General features: G+C 43.3%; 1 protein-coding gene across 1 annotated transcript in view; it reads left to right on the plus strand.

The window, feature by feature from the left end:
* The window catches only part of LOC134213413 (uncharacterized), a 391,718-nt gene that overhangs the window by 226,396 nt on the left and 146,753 nt on the right, over window positions 1-18,569 (plus strand). The window lies entirely within an intron of this gene.

Raw genomic sequence — 18,569 nt, forward strand, 5'->3', positions numbered from 1 at the left:
CACAAAAGCTGATTATGATTGTCCTACTTCATACTATCAATGTCTGACAATGCCAAGTCAGAACAAATCTTATTGAACGAGCTTGAAATATTGACCCTTTGGCCATTCAATCTGATTGTTATTGAAAGACCATTTCTCGATACTATGCATTTTCTAGAAGGACAGGGCAATTCGAATGAGATCTTTCTGTGGATATGATATGATACTGAGAACACCAACGACGCCGCACCTCAGTTTTTTGAACTTCGCCATAATCATTAATGTTGCCGTGTGAATGCAAGCTATAAATTTTCGCTATAGCAATTATCCTTGATCACAACGACGTCTATTACGATTACGATTACATCAACGTCAACGATTCTTCAATTTAAATGGTCGAAGCACCTATAGTTTCTAAAGGCAAGACTTAAACCCGAAAAATTTATACTTATCAACCAAGTCCAGTGAGACTTTAATAATTAATGGTTCGAATTGCGAATGATTAAATTTATCATGCCAATTTATTCCGATTTTATGCTTCATAATTGCAAATTATTTTAATTATACAACTTCTCTCTATTTCCCTCTCTTGTTTTCTTTCCAGGTAAGTCCGCCTTGACTACGCAATGCACACAAAAATTGTTTCTAGGTAAATCGGAATCGGAACCGCAGCCGTACGTAAGTAAGTAAACTTCCGTATATATACGTGCGCGAGCCCCGTACGAATGAGGGTGGAGGAGTTGGGCAGATTGACCTTTTTTTTCTGTAAAATTACACAATCGATTGCGTTTGATTGGCGGCGCGAATCAAACCCGCCGAAGCTTTTCTGCTCGCAAGTTGAGAATGGTGCGGCGCACCTTCAAAAATAGCTGGTGACGCATAGTTCGTTCCTATTTCGAGGCGACTTCCAGAAATCAGCTGGTAGCAAAGCAAACGGCTGCGGCGCTCGTTCGTGGTGAGCAAGCCGAGCGTAGTATTCTTAGAGCTGCAAATGTTAGTTGGTCGAGAGTGTGTGCTTGGATGAAGCTTAATAATGGAAACTTTTGCTGGCGTTCACTGCTGCTATAGGCTGCTGCTGCGTGGTTAGTGAATGAGAGAACAGCACAAGGTGAAGAGAGCAAAGATTTCCACAAAATAAAACTTAATAGGTAAATTGAAGTTGTTTAATCAGTAATGATTATTCGGAAGGAATTGGTATTAATGAAATAATCACGTTTGGCAATTAAACTACATATCTCATAATTTACCAAATGCATAATTATTCCGCTTTACACTGATACTAGAGTTTTTGTTTGGCTTTTAAACCCCTGTTCAACTTTCAAGGTGAATAGAGATTATATTCTTATAGAAAATTAAGATCTGGAAGCGGGGATGAAAAAGATTGTACCTTGTTTGGTATAAAGTCGTTTGGCACAATGTTTTTTTGGATTATCCGTCCAATTTGGTAATCTCGAGCTCTTTCAGTAGCCGCTAAGTTTCGAAGGCCGACGGAGGTCCTTCGTAGCTTAGTTGGTTAAAAGCACTATTCTAGCGTACTGAGAGTCGTGGGTTCGATTATCTTCCACATAATGTACATATTCACATCTGAGTTTTCAGAAAATTGTAAATAAGCGGTTCTCAACCTGGCGTACATGTACCCCTGGGGGTACCTTTGCTGGCCCTAGGGTACCTCATAGAAAAATGCATAATGGCGTATGTATTATAATTCCAATCAAAATTTATTGATAAAGTGTAATATTTTTAATTTCAAAACATTGTCTTGTACATGATATGCATAACGATCAGTAAACCAAAGCTTATTGAATCCTGCCCTCCACAACTCGCTCAGTGTATGAAGGACTGTGGACAACAGATCAAAAGCAAAAACGTCAAATGAACAAATTTTGAAAATTTCAGTGCAGTCTACCTGTTCGAATATGCTTTCTAAATAAAATCTTTTTTTTTTCTTCGGAAAACTAAGTTGCTTCTTTGCACGAGGATTGGACGCATCCTTCTAAGCTTCTCGAAACCTCTTTCCAAGCAGCTCGGAAGCCTGCTTTCAAGAGGCTCGGATCAATACTGATATTTTAATTTTCATTGAGAGCGGTCACGCGATATTTACATTTTATTCTCTCCCGCCTTCAAAGAAAACATAAACAATGAAAGGAATTCCGCCAAATTTTAACGGATTTTTATTTCATGAAAGCGCCTCAAACTATTGTAAACACGCTGTTTCTCCTTCAAAAATGGACCTTCCTTTTCGAAAATCAGGAAGAATATAATAATTTTATCGACTAGTCATCGTTATTAACACAGATTTATTAAAACTACTTATTTAAAATTTTAGATTTCAAAACAAAGCAACATTCCCATCATGACTGCTCTCAATGTAACAGATGATCGGGAGCCCGCTTCATTTTCATTCGGTCTCTTGAAAATGAAAATGCAACTGTTTTCGCTTCCACGTGACGATTACGAAAACTACAAATACGGGCTCTGATGCCTCTTTCAAGAGGCACGGAGGACCCCTTTCAAAAGATTCGGAAGCCTCCTCTTAAGAGTTTTGGAAACGTCCTTTCAAGAGACTCTGAATCGTTCTTTTAAGAGACTCAGAGGCTTCCTTTTAAGAGGCTTGGAAGCCTACTTTCAAGAGGCTCGAAAGCCCACTTCCAAGAGGCTCGGAAGCCCACTTCCAAGAGGCTCGGAAGCCTCCTTTCAAGAGGCTCGGAAGCCTCCTTTCAAGAGGCCCGGAAGCCTCCTTTCAAGAGGCCCGAAAGCCTCCTTTCAAGAGGGCAGGAAGCCTCCTTTCAAGAGGCCCGGAAGCCTCCTTTCAAGAAGCCAGGAAGCCTCCTTTCAAGAGGCCCGGAAGCCTCCTTTCAAGAGGCCCGGAAGCCTCCTTTCAAGAGGCCCGGAAGCCTCCTTTCAAGAGGCCCGGAAGCCTCCTTTCAAGAGGCCCGGAAGCCTCCTTTCAAGAGGCCCGAAAGCCTCCTTTCAAGAGGGCAGGAAGCCTCCTTTCAAGAGGGCAGGAAGCCTCCTTTCAAGAGGCCCGGAAGCCTCCTTTCAAGAGGCCCGGAAGCCTCCTTTCAAGAGGCCCGGAAGCCTCCTTTCAAGAGGCCCGGAAGCCTCCTTTCAAGAGGCCCGGAAGCCTCCTTTCAAGAGGCCCGGAAGCCTCCTTTCAAGAGGCCCGGAAGCCTCCTTTCAAGAGGCCCGGAAGCCTCCTTTCAAGAGGCCCGGAAGCCTCCTTTCAAGAGGCCCGGAAGCCTCCTTTCAAGGGGCCCGGAAGCCTCCGTTCAAGAGGCCCGGAAGCCTCCTTTAAAGAGTCCTGGGAGCCTCCTTTCAAGAGGCCCGGAAGCCTCCTTTCAAGAAGCCTGGAAGCCTCCTTTCAAGAGGTCCGGGAGCTTCCTTTAAAGAGGCCTGGGAGCCTCCTTTCAAGAGGCCCGGGAGCTTCCTTTAAAGAGGCCCGGGAGCCTCCTTCCAAGAGGCCCAGGAGCCTCCTTCCAAGAGGCTCGGGAGCCTCCTTTCAAGAGGCCAGGCTTCCTTTCAAGAGGCTGGGAAGCCTCCTTTCAAGAGGCTGGGAAGCCTCATTTCCAGAGGCCAGGCCTCCTTTCAAGAGGCCAGAAGCCTCCTTTCAAGAGGCCAGGAAGCCTTCTTTCAAGAGGCCCGGAGCCTCCTTTCAAGAGGCCCGGAAGCCTCCTTTCAAGAGGCCAGAAGCCTCCTTTCAAGAGGCCAGAAGCCTCCTTTCAAGAGGCCAGAAGCCTCCTTTCAAGAGGCCAGGAAGCCTCCTTTCAAGAGGCCAGGAAGCCTCCTTTCAAGAGGCCAGGAAGCCTCCTTTCAAGAGGCCAGGAAGCCTCCTTTCAAGAGGCCAGGAAGCCTCCTTTCAAGAGGCCAGGCCTCCTTTCAAGAGGCCCGGAAGCCTCCTTTCAAGAGGCCCGGAAGCCTCCTTTCAAGAGGCCTGAAGCCTCCTTTCAAGAGGCCCAGAAGCCTCCTTTCAAGAAACCTGGAAGCCTCCTTTCAAGAGGTCCGGAAGCCTCCTTTCAAGAGGCCTGGAAGCCTCCTTTCAAGAGGCTCGGAAGCCTCCTTTCAAGAGGCCCGGAAGCCTCCTTTCAAGAGGCCCGGAAGCCTCCTTTCAAGAGGCCCGGAAGCCTCCTTTGAAGAGGCCCGGAAGCCTCCTTTCAAGAGGCCCGGAAGCCTCCTTTGAAGAGCCCCGGAAGCCTCCTTTCAAGAGGCCCGGAAGCTTCCTTTCAAGAGGCTGGGAAGCCTCCTTTCAAGAGGCTGGGAAGCCTCCTTTCAAGAGGCTGGAAAGCCTCCTTTCAAGAGGCTGGGAAGCCTCCTTTCCAGAGGCCCGGAAGCCTCCTTTCAAGAGGCCCGGAAGCCTCCTTTCAAGAGGCCCGGAAGCCTCCTTTCAAGAGGCCCGGGAGCCTCCTTTCAAGAGGCCAGGAAGCCTCCTTTCAAGAGGCCAGAAGCCTCCTTTCAAGAGGCCCGGAAAGCCTCCTTTCAAGAGGCCCGAAGCCTCCTTTCAAGAGGCCAGAAGCCTCCTTCCGAGAGGCCGGGAAGCCTTCTCTCAAGAGGCCCGGAAGCCTCCTTTCAAGAGGCCCGGAAGCCTCCTTTCAAGAGGCCCGGAAGCCTCCTTTCAAGAGGCCCGGAAGCCTCCTTTCAAGAGGCCCGGAAGCCTCCTTTCAAGAGGCCCGGAAGCCTCCTTTCAAGAGGCCGGAAGCCTCCTTTCAAGAGGCCAGGCCTCCTTTCAAGAGGCCAGAAGCCTCCTTTCAAGAGGCCAGGAAGCCTCCTTTCAAGAGGCCAGGAAGCCTCCTTTCAAGAGGCCAGGAAGCCTCCTTTCAAGAGGCCAGAAGCCTCCTTTCAAGAGGCCCGGAAGCCTCCTTTCAAGAGGCCCGGAAGCCTCCTTTCAAGAGGTCCGGAAGCCTCCTTTCAAGAGGTCCGGAAGCCTCCTTTCAAGAGGTCCGGAAGCCTCCTTTCAAGAGGCCCGGAAGCCCCCTTTCAAGAGGCCCGGATGCCTCCTTTCAAGAGGCCCGGAAGCCTCCTTTCAAGAGGCCCGAAAGCCTCCTTTCAAGAGGCCCGAAAGCCTCCTTACAAAACGCCAGTAAGCCTACTTTCTCGGAAGCCTTCTTTCAAAAGACTTGGATGGCTCCTTTCAAGAGGCTCGGAAATCTCCTTTCAAGAGGCTCCGAAGCCTCATTACAAGCGGTTCAAGTGATTCGGAAGCACCCCTTTCAAGAGACTCGGAACCCTCCCTTCAAATGGCTCGGAATTCTTCTTACAAGGGGCTTTGAAGCGACATATCAAGATACTCAGAAACCTTCTTTGAAGTGGCTCAAAAAACTGAAATTTTTTTGGAGAACCATAAATCCCGTTAGGTTTAAGGTCCAGTTTTCATATATGTTATGAGTTACGCTTTTTTTATTTACAGCAAAAACTTTATGAAAAAGTTCGAAGGGGTACCTCTCAAGAAAAAGGTTGTAAATTATTGCCCAAATTGGGTGGTCCAATACCCGGAAAATAGGCAACTAACTTTGATTGAACAGTATTTTATATAACTCGACAACGGAAAAATATACAGACGATGTTCTTGCAGCAAAACACGCGTCTTGAAAAGCCCCAAAAGTCTTCAGAAGTTGAAACATGAAAAACAAAAGAAGCATTTAAAAAATATTGTTTTTGAGGGACATCCTAATCCTAGTATGTAAATTGTTCTAAATAAGTGGTCCTCAGAGCTACAGAAAAGTTTACATAGCAAAGTTGATTGGAATAAGCTATGCTACAATTTTGTAGAACATTTCATGTCAATATTCCGCAGAATAAAAAAATTTTTTTTTTTAAATCGCTCTATTTTCGATAACTCTATACCAAGTGCCCACAACCAAAAAAATAAATCTGACAACTATTGTATACAATCTTGGGATATACAATTCTGTAAGCTTTTTATACAAATATTGTATTAAAATGATACAAATCTGTAAAATTTCAATACAACAATTGTGTTGAAATCTTTCGAAATTGTATATGCCAAATTAATATACAGTTTCTGCAAGGTTCTTATGCAGAACTGTATTAAAATCTGCCAGCCGCTAGTTGGGTACAAGTATTCAGAACAGCTTTGTAGAACACTTTTTTTAAATATGGGTTTGGGTCGAAAATGCATCTTTCATTGTAAATCTTACAATAGGGTGATAATGATGAAACGATCAAAAAGTGTTGAAGCTGTAGATTTTTTATTTTTTATTTTCCAAAAATGTTTTCTTCTGAAGACTTTTGGGGCTTTTTAAGGCGCATGTTTTGCTATAAAAACATCGTCTGTATCTTTCACCGTTGTCGAATTAAATCAATTTATTTTTAAAAAAAAACCTTACATTAGTGAAATTGATAAAACTTGAGATTAAAAAATAACATATCTCCTATTTTTTTATATAATAAAAAATATTAGTTGCTCTGTCAAATGCCGTGTAAACATTTTTTTTTGGTTTACCCCAATCGGAGATATTAACTTTTGAAAAAAAAAACTTAATTTTGACAGAAAAATGGTTATAACTTTTGATTGGCATAAGATATTGAGCATAATTACAAATCAAAAGTTGCATTTTTTGAGCTCAAAAAGCTTTTCCAAAAAAAATCGAAAACAAAAAAAGTTGATCGTAAATGCATCTTTCCGCGTAAATCGGTATCCTGGACTATATTACATTGCTACTCACGCTGCAGCTGTGTCTTCCCTTGCTTTTTCATTCCGTCCTTTTATGTCATCCTCTACATTCAATGCTGTATCCAGTTGCGTAAGGATGGTAACGAAACTGAACTCATCAAGATGGGCTTGGAAAAGCTGGCCACTTGCCTGCAGAAACTGACTGTCAGAATCTGGGAAACTGAACAGCTACCGCAGTAATGGAAGGAAGGCGTCATCCCTAGTTCCCTTGTGCGCCATTTATAAGAAAGTCGACAAGCTAGAATGTGAGAACTTTCGAGTGATCACCATCCTTAATGCCGCGTACAAAGTGATATCCCAGATCATCTTCCGTCGTATGTCACCAATAGTGGGAAGTTATCAAACCGGCTTCGTTGACGGCCGCTTTGCGACGGACCAGATCGTTACTGTTTGGCAAATGCTCAAAAAATGCCATGAATGCCAGGTCCCAACGCACCATGCATCTGTTCGTCGATTGCAAGACGGCATACGATAGTATTGACCGCGTGGAGCTATGGGAAATTATGGACGAGAACAGCTTCCCTGGACGAGAACAGCTTCCCCAGCTTCCCAACATTGGGCAAGATAAGGTGTCATGCGAAGAGTCGATTGTAACTGCCGGGTACGATTTTCAACAGATCCAGTCAATTTATGTGTTTCGCAGATGATCGAACATTTGCAAAGGTGGCAGAACTGTATACCCGCCTGAAACGTGATGCAACAAAAGTTGGACTGGTGGTGAATGCATTGAAGACAAAGTACATGCTAGGGGACAGAACCCAGCGCGACATGGCCAGCTTTGGAAGCAGTGTTACGATAGACGGGTATACTGTCGAGGTAGTCGATAAATTCGTCTACATTTGATCCTTGCTAACGGCTGATAATAATGTCGTGAAATACGAAGGCGCATTACACACCTGCACCAAATGTGTCATGTTACCAGTCGTAAAACCAGTAGTCCTCTACGGACATGAAACTTGGACAATGCTCGAGGAGTATTCGAGAGACGGGTGCTTAGGACAATCTTTGGCGGTGAGAAGGTAGTTAAGACTGGAGGGTTACGATGGCAGGCAGGGCATGTTCCAAGAATGCCGGACAGCAACCCTGCAAAGATGGTGTTCGCTTCCGATCCGGCAGGTATGAGACGGCGTGGAGCGCAGCGACAGACCAGGTTCAAAACGACTTGGCGTGCGTAGGGCGCAATCGAGGATGGAGAGATGCGGCCTCGAAGCGTGTATTGTGTCGTCAAATTGTTGATTCAGTGTTATCTGTCTAGATGTAAGCTAAATAAATGAAATGAATCCAATTGCGTTATTTGTCGAGCGTACCCATTGTAACGTCGAGACTATTGCGATATTTGTGATTCTGATGCTTTAGTCGCTCGAGATTATGAATATCGTTTTGGGTGTTGAAATAATGAATAGACTCAATTTCACCATGTAATGGCTGATCGTTGTCATTAACATCCATTGGTTTTAACAGTACGATCGTCTTAATTATCAAGTACGAGACGATAACCTTACTGTTGAGGTCCACTTACGTATCCGTAAAAGTACCAAATGGTGAAATTTTATCGAATCAATCAAGTGATAGCCAAAGCAAGCCTTTAATTAAAAACAGTTTCAAAATTTGTAGAACACTAATTTTGAAGATAGGCTTCCACTCAGAACGGAGAATCAACTTGCAAGTCTTCTTTATTAGCAAGACCAAATAAAGAATCCATAAAACTTAATAAACTCACTATCTTCATGGTGGCCATAAAACCCCACATTCTCGCTTGATTTTCAACGAGAAGGTGAGAATCTCGAAATGAACACCTTTGTCTATAGATGATGGGAATAACACTCAGAGCGCGGAAAAAAATCCATCTCAAAAGCCACCATCGCCTTTTCTCCGCCGCGAGCACTATTTCTGTATAGCCGACAAGACTAAACTCACCGACATCAGCTGAAGGTGTGCACGGCGCGGCGTTGGGTCCGTCCACTGTTACCTACATGATTGGCCAAAGGTGCTCTACGTCTGTACTCAAGCTCAACTGAACTGGTTTCACCGAACTCACAACCGCGCACACCACCGATTTGTTGTTTGTTGGTGTTCATTTTTTAGTCTTACCGTAAGCGCTCGCGTAGACGGACACGAATCTCGGTTATTCAGTATCTTAAGTGCGAGTATTTATCCAACGAACGATTGTTAAGTCTGCTATATTTCGAAAGACAATTTAGAAGATTTGTGAAATTTTCTTCCCCGGATCGTGAGTTATTGTAGTTTCTTGAAATTTTTAGAAAGTGTCAGACCTTCGAGGAATGAGAAAAAAGGAAAAAAGTTTGACATTCTGCCTAGATTTAACATTGAACAAACGGCTGTAGCTGAGTGCACCTTGGGAGCTAATGGTGTGTTGATTGCTGTGCCGCCGTCGTACGTAGTGGAAAAGCTTCGTGACCCTCCCATAATTATCTAGCCGCCTCCGGTGTGAACGTGGCGCGGCGAATGGGAAGGTTGGTGGCTGTGCTGCGAATTCTGTTGATGCTATGTGAGGTTGCCGTATGTTTTTGGTGGCGATGATTTGACTTCGAATCCTTCTGTGGTAAAATGACATTCGAATCACTCATGATATCAAACGTCTTGAAATCTAATTTCACATCAAATGAACAATGAGAAGACACGGACCAAACTGAGAGTTGATGTATGTCATATAGTTTGAATTTATCTTAAGTGGGTGTGAAATCTTCGGCATTAGTGAGATTGCGACAGAAAATAATAATAATCGCTGGAAATCGCCATTCAGTTCAATCACGTGTGAGATTCCGATTCTAGTGTTTCGATGCGCCTTTTGCGCGGAAAAGCAAAAGTACCGATCATCATCAGAAAGATCATTAACAAAATCGGTGCAGTAGTGGTGGGTATGCGAAAACACAAGTCAGGTGTCGGTTGGCAGAATCGTCCACGTAGAAGAGTGACATGAGAGCTATCGAAAATTCAATGTGTTTCGTAGTGGACGGCTGAACTGTTGGAGTCCAAACGATTAATTAGGTGAAACTTAATGAAATTTTTTACCTATTTTGAACCATGTGCTTGGAGGAGAAGTTAAAAGTGGCGACGCTCGTTTGCTGTAGTTGAGCATAAGACCGCGCAACGTGAGAGAAGCGAGGCGAGTTGAGACGCAGGGAGAGCCAGCAGCGAGAGCCGATGGAAAATCATGGTAGGAAAAATTACTACTCACTCGAGCGGTTTGTTTGTCTTGCTGTTCATTTCTGAATGAAGAGGCACACCGATGATGGGGTCTTTTCCGAGCAATGAAAGGGGTGGGTGTGAAGCTGGAGAGTGCCAGGCGGGGACCAATCAAATAGTTTATAGCTACCCTGGGCGATGTAATTGCAGCTACCGGTGGCTACTTGGGAGGAAAATCTCGGTCAAAACATAATACATACTGGCTAAGGAACGACTTGGAAAGATTCGATCAAATGATGAATTTTCGTAATAACCTGTAATGACTAATGTCTGTTGGTAGAGAAATGCAGACTGGGTTATCTTGATGAACATGTTTCATGTGCATGTGTTGCTCGGAGTAGACGCTGTTGTATAGCCTGAGGAGCCTGTGTGGAAAATTTATTGGCATACTTACTAGCAACCTGGAGAAATATATGAGAACAAGAGATAAACTTCATGAATTGTAGAAATCTAATTAAAACTAATCACTAATGTGATTATTAGTATGTTTAATAAGGAAAGGTGCCTAGAGTTCAAATATAGCCGCTTTGGTGGTCCAAAGTGAAATATACGCGACACGGATGGAGTTATACGGATGTAGTTGTACGGTTTAGGATTTCTACAATTCATTTTGGATACCAAATAGTTTAATCTTTGGGGTCCACGACGTTAGGCATAAGGACGTAAGGCATAAGTACGTTAGGCATAACGGACATTAGGCATAATGTACATTAGGCATATTGGACGTTTGGTATTTGGCATTGGGTCATTTTATGCCTAACGTACATAATGCCTAACGCACATTATGCTTAATGTACTTATGCCTAACGGGGTATATCCGATTAATTGTATACCATTTCACCGAAAATAATTCTTCGGATTTTTTTTCTTCGAATCTCCGGATTGTTCCATTTATCCGGAACACCATTCGCCAGAATTCAGTTAATTAGTCATTATTACCATTGAAATTATTATTAAATTAATTTCATGATAATAATTGGCAAAAAGGTAGTTTGACATAACGGACATTTGGAATAATTATGAACAGCGTCAAAAGTGAGGTTAATTTGATAAAACCGATATTTGGCGTAATTGTTTTATGTTGTACTCACAAAAATAGGTACTTGACATTGAGTGCTGCTAAAAAAGCTCGGAGGAATGGTTGATATCGGTCGTTAATCAAATAAACAGACGTGATCTTTTTGTAAAAATCATGCATCCAGATTATTTAGGGGGTTAGAAGCAGAGGGGGGTAAGTGACATTTTGGTCAAATTTGAATTGAATGCAGTGAACAATGGTTTGGTTTTAGAGCTTTGCCACAATATATTGATATAGTTTATACGTTGTTTGAAATAAATGTAAAAATTCGCAGATAATTCGTATTTTTTTAAAAAATGGTATGAAACGAAAAAATATTCAAAAACTTCACACCCATTTTCCTCAAAACCAAATTTTTGTCACTTACACTCATTTGCGTTTGACCCCCCCAATTGAGATCTTTTTTTTTAAGAGTAGACGTTTGTCTGGAATAATGCAGTGGTGGATCTGGATATGATTTGTTTTTCAAAAAGTAGGAGTTTATTTGGATAAAGGCATGAAATAACGCAATGGTGGATTTTATCGGTTGTAGGTAATTTAACATAAAGCTGTTGGCCGTAATGCCATTTGGCCTTCATACCTTTTTTCAAATGATACATTTGCTCGGCAGTAAGCAAGACAGGATTTGGTTCCTTCTTCCAATTCAGGCTTTTGCGGCAAGAAAGAAAGGGGGTCTCAAGTTAACCTTGCGAGAAAAAGGCGTGGGATTGCCAACCCGGAGATGGCGAGTTCGATTCTCGGTTCGGTCTAGGATGTTTTCGGTTGGAAGACATTCTTGACTCCCTGGGCATAGTGTATCCATTGTACTTGCCACATGAGATAGGTACTCATGCAATGGCTTTATGCTTTTATTTAATGAATGAGAAAATGGTAATACAGTTAAACCTCCTTCAGTCGATATTGAAGGGACCATCGACTTATGGAAGTTTCGAGATGTTGAATAAAAAATTCTTGGGAAGTGGTTTGAAGGGACCATAATATGGCACAATTTGTTGTTGATATCTTGTCATAGAACATCGACTCACGAAGGTTTGACTGTAGAATACTTAGTTGAAAAACAGGCCTAGTTCCAGTTGGAATGTAGAACAATAGAAGAAGAGACTAAGAAGGCAAAATAAGATATGCATTCTTCTTTCAAAGAATGCATTAATATTAAAAGTATTTTCTACATGATATACAAGAAGCTTTTTCAAGATAAAAAGAAGAAACAATTATGTACATGGACAAGTTCTCCTGTATACTCTTTCATGGAAAACAAAGCTTACCATCAGTGTTAAATTATTTCAATGGTGATTTATTTTGCTAGTAAATTTTCCTTCTTTATTCTTCTTAATGTCTTATTTATCAATCATACAGCTATCATGACAGTTATGTCAAAAGACTATTATACCCAACGGCCATAATGCTAAATTACTTTATGCAAAACCACATTATTCCAATTGTATACAATAGATTTTATTCCTTTTCTATATGTATGCGTTTCCCGGAATAAGTCTCGGATTAAGGAGATGTTGGATGTCATTCCTTTTTTAAGAGTGGACGTTTTTCCGGAATAAGTCAACGGTAATTGTAAGTTTGTCTTTGGAAGAAGATGGTTGCCTGGAATCAATCAGTTATAGATGCAATCCCTTTCTTGAAAGAAGTCATTATCTCCTTCTTTTGTCCTATACTGAGCAGACGCGATCATTTAAAGTAAGCATTATCTTCTCTCTTTGATTTTCACCGGGCAGATGTGTTCAATTAAAAAACAGACTATCTTCCCTCTTTGTCTTAAATCATACAAATGTTTCCATTCGAATATAACAGAGGTGATAATGCCTTCTTTGAATGAACACATCTTTCAGACATAAGTCGAAGGGAGGAGTAGTGCCTTCGTTAAATAATTTTGTCTGTCTGATATAAGGCTAAAGGATGAGACAATGCCTTTTTTTAATATATTTAAGGCTCTCCAAAACGTTCTCCAGTTTAGCTCAAAGTATCTAACAGAATAATCAAGACCTTCGCAATGTCATCACCATCGGTATATACGAAGTCCGGTTTAATAAGCATATGCGCTATGCGCATCATCTGTACCAAATTTCCGCAAAAACGAGATGTTCATGGCCTTCCAAAACGTTCTCAAGCTTAGCTCGAAATTTCTACTAGATTAATATTTTGCTTCGTCCCCATCATCGGTATATGCCCAATCTGGGTTGAAAGACATATACTAGTTTTGGCAGGATCCAGAGAAGAAACCCAAATCTGTGCGGAAGTGAAAAAAAGTCGTTTTGAAAGAATAAAATACACATGATGGTGTTTAAGGTTTCTGACAGGTTAGAGGCCTATCTTCGAGCTTAACCGTTATGATTTTTTTGATCAATGGTAAGATCAGGTGAAGTACTGGCAGTATTCCTCTTACCGGCAAGTCTTAACCCGATAGTGTGAGGAGAAGTCGTAACCTTGGAGATAGCGGTGGAGGTTCAGTTTGCAGTTCCAATGAGCTCGCTATTTCCGTATTGCTGGGTAGACACCTTTACGTGGTGCATTATGGAATAAGATCTACTACACTGTTCTCTAGTTCTAACTATTCTTGTTGAACTTATGAGTGATGGTCGGAAGAGTATGGAACGACTGCAACTTGCTTTTAGACCTTTTAGACCCACCTTTGGCACCTTTTGGATGGAATCAATGAAGTAAATTATAAAAACGTAACTCAGTCTTAGACTGGTTTTGAAGCTGACGACATGAATCTCCAAGCTCCAGAGCGCTGATCAATTAGGAAAGAAGCGGGTACGAATTTGGTGGATCTGCTGAACTTTTTGACTGATTAGAACTCCGTGTAAAGGTGAGATTCCAAAATTCCAAACGCAATGTTATCAGACCTCTGTTCAAAAACGAATTCGGAACTCATAAGAAGTAACAAAAAAATGTGTGAGCTTCAGTACCGACCTTATCAGTGTTATCCCACTTTTGTTGCAGCCGAAACTGATGGACGCAGTGGTTCATCCCGAAAACAAAAAAAAAACGTTCTGCTAGGTATCACAGTGGGCCCTCCTTAGCCGTGCGGTAAAACGCGCGGCTACAAAGCAAGACCATGCTGAGGGTGACTGGGTTCGATTCCCGGTGCCGGTCTAGGCAATTTTCGGCTTGGAAATTGTCTCGACTTCCCTGGGCATAAAAGTATCATCGTGTTAGCCTCATGATATACGAATGCAAAAATGGTAACTTGGCTTAGAAACCTCGCAGTTAATAACTGTGGAAGTGCTTAATGAACACTGAGCTGCGAGGCGGCTCTGTCCCAGTATGGGGATGTAATGCCAATAAGAAGAAGAAGAAAAAGAAGGTATCACATTTCCTATGGTAGTCCTCTCTTTGACGAGTAAAGGGGTTAGCCAGGCAGGATCTGGTGAAACCCCAGAATCGTCTTGGGTGTCAGCTGTAGGCAAGATCTGAGTGGTGAGTTAGATGGTAATAGCGAGATGTCTTGGGTGCAGTAGCGCCTGTTCGGTTTTTCATGGCTTGCGAATGTTAGTGTATCATCCATATAACTCTGGTCGGCATTTTTGGTAGAATGGGGAACTTGTGTTGCAAAAAGGATTTGGTTGTCGATGGATCTTGCTGAGTTTTATTATGCAACGCAGCGTTCCTTCTAAAGACTCGCCTCCACCATAGGCATTGGCATTAGGCATTGCGCAATTCGCACAAATTCGTAGGTGGTACAAGCCAAGACAATTGTATGAAAGTAGCATCACTTTTATCCGTTACCATAAATAGACTAATCAATGGGACTAATCAATATTACTTAGATGGAAAGATGGAAGCAATGCACTCTCCCAATGTCGTTATCTGTCCTGGCCACCTTCTTGCGAATGCTGAGGAAGGGGAAGGAAGAAAGATGCAGAGAACTCTACGATCTCTCATAGGTGCCACGGGAGGTTTTGGAATTGTTAGTGTGGAAGGTTATAACAGTAGGAATCGTTTTGATAGAACGTGAAACACAGGAAGCGCTAAGATAGAAATACAAAGTATGAAATGGACGAGCCTGGAATTGAACCTACGACCTCCTGCTTGTAAGGCTTCGGGGTAAGTACAGTCCCGATCTACCTTGATTCGCTGAATTTCATTTTCCTGCAGATAGGCCAGACAGGCCTTACTTCTTCAAGTCGCATTTTCTGTCCTTGGCTATCGGTAGTTCCTACAAGTGGCTTAGGAAGCTTTCAGCGCGTTTCCGTTTGTCCGAACTTGCGGTAGTTGAAGCACTGCGTGGGATACGAGTTGTACGATCGGGTTGGGCACCCCAAGTAACCGAAGTAAATATACTCCGGACCCTTTTAGAGTCACGACTAGTAGATGTGTGTTCTCTCTCCTTTCGTCCACGGTTTTGGTGATTCGATTGAATTGAATCACATCTTTTTCACTAAGTTCCGCTATTAATTCATCCTTGGGAAGGTCGATGACGTCTCGACTGTAATTTCTAACCATAAAATTTGCTAGACTGGATCGGGAGTCGAACCCAGCAACAATCAGCAGGATCAGCAAGGTCTTGCATTGCAGCCACGTGTCATACCGCGTGGCTTAAGCAGGCTCCCCTGTAACTTAATCGTTTTCATTTAATTTGAGAAGAATTCTCTGATGCGTTCAACACACTCAGTCTCACATATTTCTGTCTCCGAAGCATATCCATTCGAGTATAGGGCCAGAACACATTAAGTTTGATGATGAATCACCAGACGGTATGATTCGGTCGATTTTTTATTTCGCATAGGGTAAAACGTCCTATCGTTGTGGTATGTCCTAGTGGTGCGGTAGTATTCAATTAGTCCATCCTGGTTATAGTAGCATCAAAAACAATTGTACATGCTCAAAATTCGTCGATTATTTATTTATTCAGACTAAGGCCAAAGTGGCCTGTGCGGTATATAAGAGTCTTCTCCATTCGGCTCGGTCCATGGCTACACGTCGCCAACCACGCAGTCTGCGGAGGGTCCGCAAGTCATCTTCCACCTGATCGATCCACCTTGCCCGCTGCGCACCTCGCCTTCGTGTGCCCGTCGGATCGTTGTCGAGAATCATTTTCACCGGGTTACTGTCCGACATTCTGGCTACGTGCCCGGCCCACCGCAGTCGTCCGATTTTCGCGGTGTGAACGATGGATGGTTCTCCCAACAGCTGTTGCAACTCGTGGTTCATTCGCCTCCTCCACGTACCGTCCGCCATCTGCACCCCACCATAGATGGTACGCAGCACTTTCCTTTCGAAAACTCCAAGTGCGCGTTGGTCCTCCACGAGCATCGTCCAGGTCTCGTGTCCGTAGAGGACTACCGGTCTAATGAGCATTTTGTAGATTGTCAAATTCGTCGAATCAACCACTAAAACACCTTTTGTTTGACGAAATTCCGTTCAAAATGATGAAAAATTAACATTTTTCATTAAAAAATTGCTTCTATTGAGCCTATTATTGCGGTAGTGCTAAGGTCCTATTGTTCATAAGAAATACAAGATATACTGCAACAATAGGCCTGACCTTCAAAAATATCGCAAGGATAGGCAACTGCGTCCTATATTGCAGTAGTTTGTTTTTATTGTGATGAAAACAAAACAACATAAGTTTAACACAATTGACGTCATATTTCCAAAACTATTATAATGAAACTATTATAATGAAAGTCGCAATATGTATTTTGGCAACGAGTACTCCAATGTTGTGCAAACAAGTTTTGGTTAATCGTATCGCTATAATAATATAAATTGTTAAATGAATGCTAAAATAGTGTGATTGTTAACTTGTAACAGGTCCCACGTTACAATTATTTTATACAAACATAAAGATTAACTATCAACATGTAACACATAATATGGCAGACAACGGTGGCGGTATGGTAATGAGCCTAGGAGCACGCGCGCAGGACATGCGACTTCCGGCTCCGAATCTCCAGGAAATCCAGGAGGAGATCGGCCGGCTGAAAAACAACAAAGCCCCTGGAGTTGACCAACTACCAGGAGAGCTGTTTAAACACGGTGATGAAGCACTGGCTAGAGCGCTGCACTGGGTGATTACCAAGGTTTTGGAGGATGAGGTTCTGCCGCAGGAGTGGATGGAAGGTGTCGTGTGTCCTATCTACAAAAAGGGCGATAAGCTGGATTGTAGCAACTACCGCGCAATCACATTGCTGAACGCCGCCTACAAGGTACTCTCCCAAATTTTATGCCGTCGACTAACACCAATTGCTCTCAAATTGCCGCTTCTGTGACGAGGAGAGAGAAACATCAGAACACATCCTCTGCTATTGCAGTGCACTCACCCAACGTAGGTTCAAAGTTCTCAGCAAGCCCTTTTTAGGGTCTGCTGACATATGGATCTTATCCCCCAAGGACGTGGTTGGCTTCATAAAGCTAGTCTCGCCAGAATGGGGGAGTCACATACTGTAACTCAGGATCTCTATTCATCAATAATAGATGGTCTTGAGTTCAGTCGATACCAAGGTATCTCAGTGACAAACATGTTACTGAGATAACTTGCGTATTTCACAGCAAAAGGGTATATCACAATAGTCCTAAAATCTGGACGCAGTGATCTTCACCCGAAAAACGAGGAAAAAAAAAACACCAATTGCAAGAGAGTTCGTGGGGCAGTACCAGGCGGGATTTATGGGTGAACGCTCCACCACAGACCAGGTGTTCGCCATACGTCAGGTATTGCAGAAATGCCGCGAATACAACGTGCCCACACATCATCTATTTATCGACTTCAAAGCCGCATATGATACAATCGATCAGGACCAGCTATGGCAGCTAATGCACGAAAACGGATTTCCGGATAAACTGATACGGTTGATCAAGGCGACGATGGATCGGGTGATGTGCGTAGTTCGAGTTTCAGGGGCATTCTCGAGTCCCTTCGAAACCCGTAGAGGGTTACGGCAAGGTGATGGTCTTTCGTGTCTGCTATTCAACATCGCTTTGGAGGGAGTAATACGAAGGGCAGAGATTGACACGAGTGGTACGATTTTCACGAAGTCCGTCCAGTTATTTGGTTTCGCCGACGACATTGATATCATGGCACGTAACATTGAGAGGATGGAGGAAGCCTACATCAGACTGAAAAGCCAAGCTAAACGGATTGGACTAGTCATCAACACGTCGAAGACGAAGTACATGATAGGAAGAGGCTCAAGAGAGGTCAATGTGAGCCACCCACCACGAGTGTCTACCGGTGGTGACGAAATCGAGGTGGTTGAAGAATTCGTGTACTTGGGCTCACTGGTGACCGCCGATAACGATACCAGCAAAGAAATTCGGAGACGCATAGTGGCTGGAAATCGTACGTACTTTGGACTCCGCAAGACGCTCCGATCGAATAGAGTTCGCCGCCGTACCAAACTGACTATCTACAAAACGCTTATAAGACCGATAGTTCTCTACGGACACGAGACCTGGACGATGCTCGTGGAGGACCAACGCGCACTGGGAGTTTTCGAAAGCAAAGTGTTGCGTACCATCTATGGTGGGGTGCAGATGGCGGACGGTACGTGGAGGAGGCGAATAAACCACGAGTTGCATCAGCTGTTGGGAGAACCATCCATCGTTCACACCGCGAAAATCGGAAGACTGCGGTGGGTCGGGCACGTAGCAAGAATG

This window comes from Armigeres subalbatus, chromosome 2 (genome assembly GCF_024139115.2).
Source record: "Armigeres subalbatus isolate Guangzhou_Male chromosome 2, GZ_Asu_2, whole genome shotgun sequence".
Taxonomy (NCBI): Eukaryota; Metazoa; Arthropoda; class Insecta; order Diptera; family Culicidae; genus Armigeres; species Armigeres subalbatus.